The sequence below is a fragment of the Ochlerotatus camptorhynchus genome, unplaced genomic scaffold, assembly GCF_037179485.1.
Source record: "Ochlerotatus camptorhynchus isolate MF236.1 unplaced genomic scaffold, CSIRO-AGI_Acam_v1.1 ptg000010l, whole genome shotgun sequence".
NCBI classification, from domain to species: domain Eukaryota; kingdom Metazoa; phylum Arthropoda; class Insecta; order Diptera; family Culicidae; genus Ochlerotatus; species Ochlerotatus camptorhynchus.
This window is the reverse complement of record NW_027040502.1, coordinates 1,408,738-1,416,510: the sequence shown is the minus strand read 5'-3', so window position 1 is coordinate 1,416,510 and position 7,773 is coordinate 1,408,738. Positions and strand designations below refer to the sequence as shown.

Below are 7,773 nucleotides of genomic sequence, written 5' to 3'. Positions count from 1 at the left end.
TTCCTAATGTTTCTTCGAGAGCGTGGTTTAAAGGCTTGGGCTTAAGTCGTGACTTCATTCGCGTGATGAGTAGACTTATGTCCAACCACTACTCGCTAGATGCTCATCTCAATAGAATAAACCTCGTGGACAGCAACATCTGTCGGTGTGGAAACGGTTACGATGACATCGAACACGCAGTTTGGCAATGTACGGATAATGACGCCGCCAGAGAGCGACTTTTGAATACCCTCGAGGCCCAAGGAAGACAACCCTATGTTCCTATCAGAGACGTGTTGGCAACCCGTGATCTCTGCTATATGCAGTCCGTTTATGTTTTTCTTCAAATGTCTAGTATAAGAATTTAATTCCTTTTGTCTTTTGTCTCTCTTTATTAGTTTTTGTTTGTCTTGTCCCCCCGTCTCGATGAGTCTCATCGTCGCCCACTGGTCACCCACCATAGCCGGTCAAACTCCGGACGAAGCTAGAACAGCACTACCGTTCATACTGGCGACAACGCTCTGATGAGACAACGAAACACTACCCCAAGTTCCTCCCCTGATCCTATCCTTCGAAAATGTACCCTTCTAACCTCGAGTAAGCCGCGAGTAATCGGCCCAACTCCTACTAGACATAGAATTAAGTGAATTTTGTTACACACAGTGAACAATGAATTATCGGCTCCGTAAAGCTAACGCGATTGAGCCTTCCAAATAAACGAACTAGATAAAAAAAAAACAAGTTTTATGTTAATTTATGTTATTCGTTAGTTTTGTATTTAGTTGTAGAACAGGTGTCATTGGGGTAAACATTTTACCTGTTGACTGATAAACAATAAACAATTATACGGATTTGTATACATAGCTGAATGTAGTATAACCTTACCTGAATAGGATAGGAAATGGAATATGAAATAGCATATAATTCTAAAATACAACACGTAGGTTAAGAATGAGATTCTATGTTGCAACCTTCATTGGATCTATTGGTACCAGTGGAATAAACTTCCAACTAATAGTTAACTAGCCCAAGAGAAGTGGACATCCCATTCCTTTCAATAGGGCATAGGTCCAGGATTCCAGACGTCGGATATCGAGGATGACGTCGAAGAAAGAGCTGACCAAGGAGGATGCCGAATCGGAGAGATTTGAGGAGAGCAGGGGAAGACCTGCAGATCTGAGTCAGAGGAGAGGAGCTGGAGCTGCTGATTCTACTTTCAGCAGACGGGCAGCAAGTGCCAGTGCTGAAGATTGCGCTACTGCTAGTAGCTCCGGTGCTCGAGTGGAGTCTGGCCAAAACTCGGACGGTGCTGTAGTTAGCAGCACCGATGACCGTAATGTAAATATTACCTCCCGGTACCATGCTACAGGTAGTAGCAACAGTCAACGGACCGTACAGAGCCGGGATCTTGCTGCTACAGATGGTAGCACCGGTAAACGTGCAACGAATGCCAACAACCGAGACCAATTCACTGCAGCACCGGTGAATATACAGCGTGCGCTAATTACCAGAACCGTACTACAGGTTGTAGCGCCAGTAAGTATGCTGCAGGTAGGAGCTCCCGTGAACCAACAGCAAGTGGCCACACCCGGGACCATGCTGTTGATAGCAGGAACGGCGAACGTTATTTGGGTACCGTACGCCGGACGTATGCTACACTTGGTAGCACCAGTGATGCCACATATACAGATTTATCTGTAATCATACAGATTTTTGTCAATATTTTGATACAGATATCTGTATATACAGATTACAGATTTTTCAAAAATATGCAGATTTTTCAGATAAAAAAGGAAAATATGTTTTACTATTTCAGATTAAAGGAAAATATGTTTTACTATTTTTTATATTTTTTAATTCCGAATAATAATTTTTTCTTACTTTTGAACAGCTTGAATTCAATCTGAGCATCAAACCCAAATCGTCTTTTTCACTAAATAAATAACCATTGTTTTAGCTTCGAATGGACTTGGAATCTTTTGAGTGAAACTCTGATGTTCAGATGCTCTGATTTCTCGTTGGAAGAAATAGTAGTTTCCCTTTTTATTTGTCGAAGAGTCAACTGCGTGTATTGATATTTGATTAACAAAATTTCAGAAATAAAGAATATTGCAAGGGGCAATCAAATCTGCACACTGTGCCGAAACACAACAGGACGCATTGTTAGGCACATTAAGGCACAATATGATAAGGAAGACACAACAATATAATATAAAACGGCACCACTGTTGAGCGTTAACATTTTGCCAATCGTTTTAAAGGTTTACTACTCGGGTCAATACTTTGTTTACTCACAACCGAAACTAGTGAGAGAATGTCATACATACATACAAGGATTCAATCAAGAAGTTGTAATCAACAAACGGATACCCACCGGTGTTGGGGATCATTCGAAAAATTCTGTAAGTATTGTCTGAACCTCTTCAAACCTAACAAAACTAAGCCCGTCTCTTCCGAATCCCAGCAAAAACCACAGCGGATCGTGTTTTCATCTAGAACAGCTTCTATCGGGGCCTCACATCATCTATGTATACCATGGCCGGTCCTGAGCGTCTTGTCGATACGGCAGTCAAGACGGTTGAAACGGGTTTCTTCTAGAGACGATTCGTTTTCGATTGATAATGAAATCATTGCGAAAAATGCCCGATGGTTGCCTTTGATGATAAATTCGAACGGCCACACCAACAATTTTATCAATATCAAGCAAATGGATCCAAACTATACAGCAGGGATGGCAGAACACCTACACTATGCTGTTATTCGTATGAAAATAAGAGTACCATGCATCCTGCGAAGATTGGATTTAATTGTGGAACGATGAGCATCGGACTAAACTTTCAGTAAAAGTTTTGTGTTAAAACTTATTGAAAAATTACGGAGCTGAAAAAAGAGCAAGTGTCCAGATAAAGGTTTTCGTAATTGCAGACATACAAAAAATAAAATTCTAGAAATTGTGATAGTTAATTCATTAAGAAAACCTTCAGCCGGAAACAGATTCGCCTCTCACAACTGGAACTTAATGTTTTACAATTTCAATCTGTAGAAAAGATACACATCACTTAGCAAAAAAATTGTAGGATTTGGGGATTTTTCAAATAGACAAATTCTTTAGAAAGCAACCATTAGTAATTTTCAAGATTCTAAATTTTGAACAAAGTCCTTCTGAACTATGAATTAACTCAATGGAGATTTATGTAAAGCTGCACTAAGACCACAATAAAGAAATTTTACAGATTTGTTTACAGATTTTTGTCAGTCAGATACAGATTCAAAAGATTTTTTGCGATGAATATACAGAATGAAAATCGAAAAAATGTGGCATCACTGGGTAGCACCAGTGAATATGCTGCAGGTGGCAGCCGTCAGACCGGTGATAAGGGGAGGAGCGATGGTACGTATTCCGCGAGTGGCAGAACTCGGGATTAGGCTACAGATGGTAGCACCAGCGCACGTGTTGTCGGTAGCAACACTAGTAAGTGGACTGCAAGTGGCAGCACCCACAATGCTACTGTAGTGGGAAGCAGGTTTGCCAACCGAGCTGTAGGTAACAGTTGTGAAAGCAGTAGCAGCAGTTCCGCAGGTGGCAGCTGTGTCGAGAAAGTTGTGCGCAGCCGTTATAACAACCGAGTTGATGGTGGCAGTCAAGTTAGGCGAGGCCGTCTAGATTCGCTCGTTCCCAACGCCAATCGATGAGATTTACTGCACGATTTCAAATGTGCCACTGCAAAAAATTATGCACTGCGAAAGTGCTAAAGAATGTATGAACGCATTAGCCAATGCTTACCAACGACGTGGAATTTTGGTAGCAATTACTACCAGACGAGAATTGTTTGGACTTGCAGACAGGCAATTCCCAAACTTAAGTGCTCTATTTGCAGAGCACAGTCGCCTGGCAATTCAATCCCAACTGCACACATTTTGAGAAAGTGCTAACATTGCTTGGCGCTGTTCTGGATACCTACAAGCATGTAGTTGCGGCTACTCTGATGCTTCCGGAAGAGATTTTGAGGCAGAAACCACTGGACGATTTGCATCGTACTTGGGGCGAGACAGCTTTTGATACTGAGGAAAATTGGAGCTAATTTTGAGTTACTCTGAGTAACTCGCGTTGCTCAAAATCAAATACACATAGCAACTTAATTGTTGTGCCTAAACCGATACTGTCAAGCAAAGCAAATTTACGTATTTCAACAACATTTTAAATGGTGCGCTTGCAATGCTTAACCGAGAAGATATTTCGGCAATGGAAAGGCAATTGCACTTTTGTAAAGCACGCGTACAAAAGCAACTACAAGCTGCTGCCCCCTCAAAATCGATTGAAAATTTTCATGATGACCATACGAAACAGCCAGAGATGTTTTGCTTTACTGCCATGCAGATGACGTTCGAATACTGCAAACATTAGTAACCGCATAGTCTGGATTCTGATGGACACTCCCAAGGAGGATTCATGACAGTGCCAGGGGGATTCTGGAAAAACCTAGGGAGGATTCTATACAATCCCTGGGAGGATTCCAATCAATAGCAAAGAGGATTTATGACAGCCTCAGAAGGTATTCCGAACAAGCCAAGGGGGGATCAAGGCAATCCCAGCAATATGAAAGATGATTTCGGACAATCCAAAGAGGGATTATGGACTTTCATTTAATATAGAGGGGTATTCATGACAATCCCACAAGGGACTCCGGACAATCCCAGAACGCATTTCGGACAATCCAAAGGGAGATTCAGAATAGAATCTACTATGAAGTTGGCTAGAACTAACCTATTTTGACCTGGAATGATAAGCTAAATAAAAAAACTGCATTTTACAATGTTTTTTTGTATGCTAAATGTGGATCATTACAACATTATTTCAAACCGTTCCTGTTCACTCTTTTCAACCCGTGTCTATTGGGGTCTTTTCCAGGGGTATCAGGGATACCAATGGAAGTTTTTGGTGACGGCTGACCATTATTCTGACTTTTTCTAGCTAAATATTATAAAGGATTTACATCCCTCTTCCGTTATGGAAGCTTGTATGTATAATTTGGCTATTCATTAATAATTATTATTAATGTCGAGTTTCCCCATTTCAGGCATGTAATTCAGCAAAATGGTCGATATTGTGAGACTGAGTATTAATTTTCATGAGCTCTCAGAAAATGTAGCCGAATTCTTGGCTTGAAATCACACCACCACATCACAAAAAAAAAAAACTTCGAAGGCATTACAGTTTAGCCATCGATTTCAAGAAATCAGAAAAGGCCTTGGTAAACCCTGGAGGGGGCAAGAGCAATCTAACTTGAATCTTTTAAAGCATGAAACTAATCATTCTGTCTGAAGGCGGTTGTTTCCAGAATTTCATTTGTTGAAAAATGTGAGGGTATTTTGTTTATATTTGAGTAAATATAAGTAACTCACATTTACTCGCTGCAAATACTCTGAGTACAGTTGTCTTACCCCTTGGCATCGTATGTTCTTCGATGCTAAAACCATCGGCCAAAGACACAAACCGTCAAAACTCAACGTGGCAATGGTAGCTGAAGGAGGAAACAAGAAACCTTATTTCCGCTTCGGAGCGGAAAGTTTGGCCACTACCGGAATAAATGTCCAGTGGAAAAAAGGCGAAGGGCGCCGTAGAAGATGAACACACAAAATGCGGCACGTGGTGGACACCATGAGCACGCAATGAGGACAGGAACGAAATCGTCGTTCCACAGAATCTCCTGCGTTGTGGATTCAGGTGCAACCAGTCATATGTTCAAGGACGTCAAAGTGATGAAGAATTTGACGGAAGTAGTGACAGTGACAACAGCTAAAGGCAACAAAACGAGGTGTAAAATTGCACTCAGTAGTCGGGGAGAACCAAATAAAGAAGCTTCGACTTTATGATGTGCTTTTCATTCCTGAGCTTCAGGATACTCTACTATCCGTGAAAAGGGTTACTTCTCTCGGTAAATTGGTGGTGTTCCAAAATGATCGAAATTTGTATCAATTTTAATATCTGTTAGAACATTTTTAAGGGTTTCTCAGTGTAACCTTACCTGAATAGGAAAGGGGATGGAATATGAAATAGCATATAATTCTAAAATACAACACGTAGGTTAAGAATGACATTCTATGTTGTAACCTTCGTGAGATCTATTGGAACCAGTGTAATAAACTTCCTGATAGCAGTTAACTAGCCTAAGTAAAGTGGTCATCCCATTCCTTTCAATAAAATTCCTTACAAAAATTTAAAACCGGACTTGGTCATCCTAAGAAGAACAATTGCCGAAATTGCGGCTTGAAGATTCGAAAAAATGTTCAATATAGGCCAAAATGCTGTTGAAACATTCAGTTGATTTAAAACACCGTGGGTTTTGCCCAAAGTTCCATGCGGTCTTTGTTGTTCGAAATGATGAACCGAAAAAAAGCTGCAACGGTATTTCCCATACGAAACGGAACAATGCAATGAAATACACACGCAAGATATATTTCTCTTACAATAAATGTAAGGTTGTATTTATTACATCCTCTGCATACGTTTCATACAACAAATGTAATGGCAGGTCTTGCAATGGACTGATGCGTACAAGCATGTTTTTTTTTCAGAATGCACATTTTTGAACAAAATTATCACGAGATGATTTTCTAGACGCAATGCATTTGGCGAAACAATCTTTGTTCAAAAATAAGTTAACATAACAATTACAAAATTATGTTAAAAACCTTCTTGGAGCCACATGACAGAATCTGGTCATGTCACGAAATATTGAAAATTCTGCATACTTTTCATGCAAATATGTAATAACTAAAATCTTACATTTGCCGGTTGGGTGCAGAAAATCAAAAAGCAAGTGAAAATTGATTACTGAATAAAAGAAAGCAAACTGAACACAGGCTAAACAATATCTTCAGTGAAGAGCAATGAGAGGACAGAAAACACGTAGAATATACTAACCTTAACTAATGAAAACTTCTAACAAAAAAACTAAACAGATTCGTACCTCTCAACTTTCGAAGGGAAACCTTCCCATCCCCTTTAGACTCCCTTTCATCCGGCGAAGCATTTGTTTTCACACACAACAAAAACCCTCCAAAAAGTAACCCATATCAATTTTTCCCTCATCAAATAAATTTCATGCGAAAACTTTGTACCCCCTTTTTTTGACTGCTCTTGCCGAGCATTACTAGGTAGAACATACCACCGCATTTTAGCTGGGAAAGCATACCGATATGGGGGAAGAAAAACAACAATCATGTCTTTATTCGTTCATCGCAGGGTGGCCGACGAGTGTGTGCGAATGAAAACCGCTCAGTTCCAGTTTGTGCCGGCTATTCGGCTCATACGAAATACAATCGAAGTAGGGTTTGAGATAGGAAAATACAGCCGAAGGCGTATAGAAGGTCGGACACATTAAAATAAACTGCCTATTTTGTTCACGACCGACTGTCGGAAGCATATGAGTCTGTGTGGTGATATTGCTGAGCTGATAGTCGAAAGTCATAAGTGGAACAGTTATGTTGCGGGATGAGGTGATATGATATATAGCGTCGGTGGTGTAATGGTCAGCATAGTTGCCTTCCAAGCAGTTGATCCGGGTTCGATTCCCGGCCGACGCAGATTTTTTTCATTGCCATTTCTGGCCTAGTGATACTAAAATAGTCAATCATAGTTAGCAATAACAACAAAATTAAGCTTTAATTTCAACGTGGGTGCTTGGATTCAAATATAATCATCCCTTTCTACGATGGATGGATTCCTAGTGAAATTAACATAACATTTCACGCCTAATTACAGCTCTAAAAGGCGGAGTTCACGCTTCACTT

The 7,773-nt window shown here is 40.3% G+C and overlaps 1 non-coding gene across 1 annotated transcript; it reads left to right on the top strand.

Annotated features, from left to right (window-relative positions):
* The first annotated feature begins 7,494 nt into the window (after positions 1-7,494).
* Positions 7,495-7,566, top strand: TRNAG-UCC (transfer RNA glycine (anticodon UCC)). Its single transcript has one exon. It is a non-coding gene; the product is annotated as a tRNA-Gly (tRNA).
* The last annotated feature ends 207 nt before the right edge of the window (positions 7,567-7,773 follow it).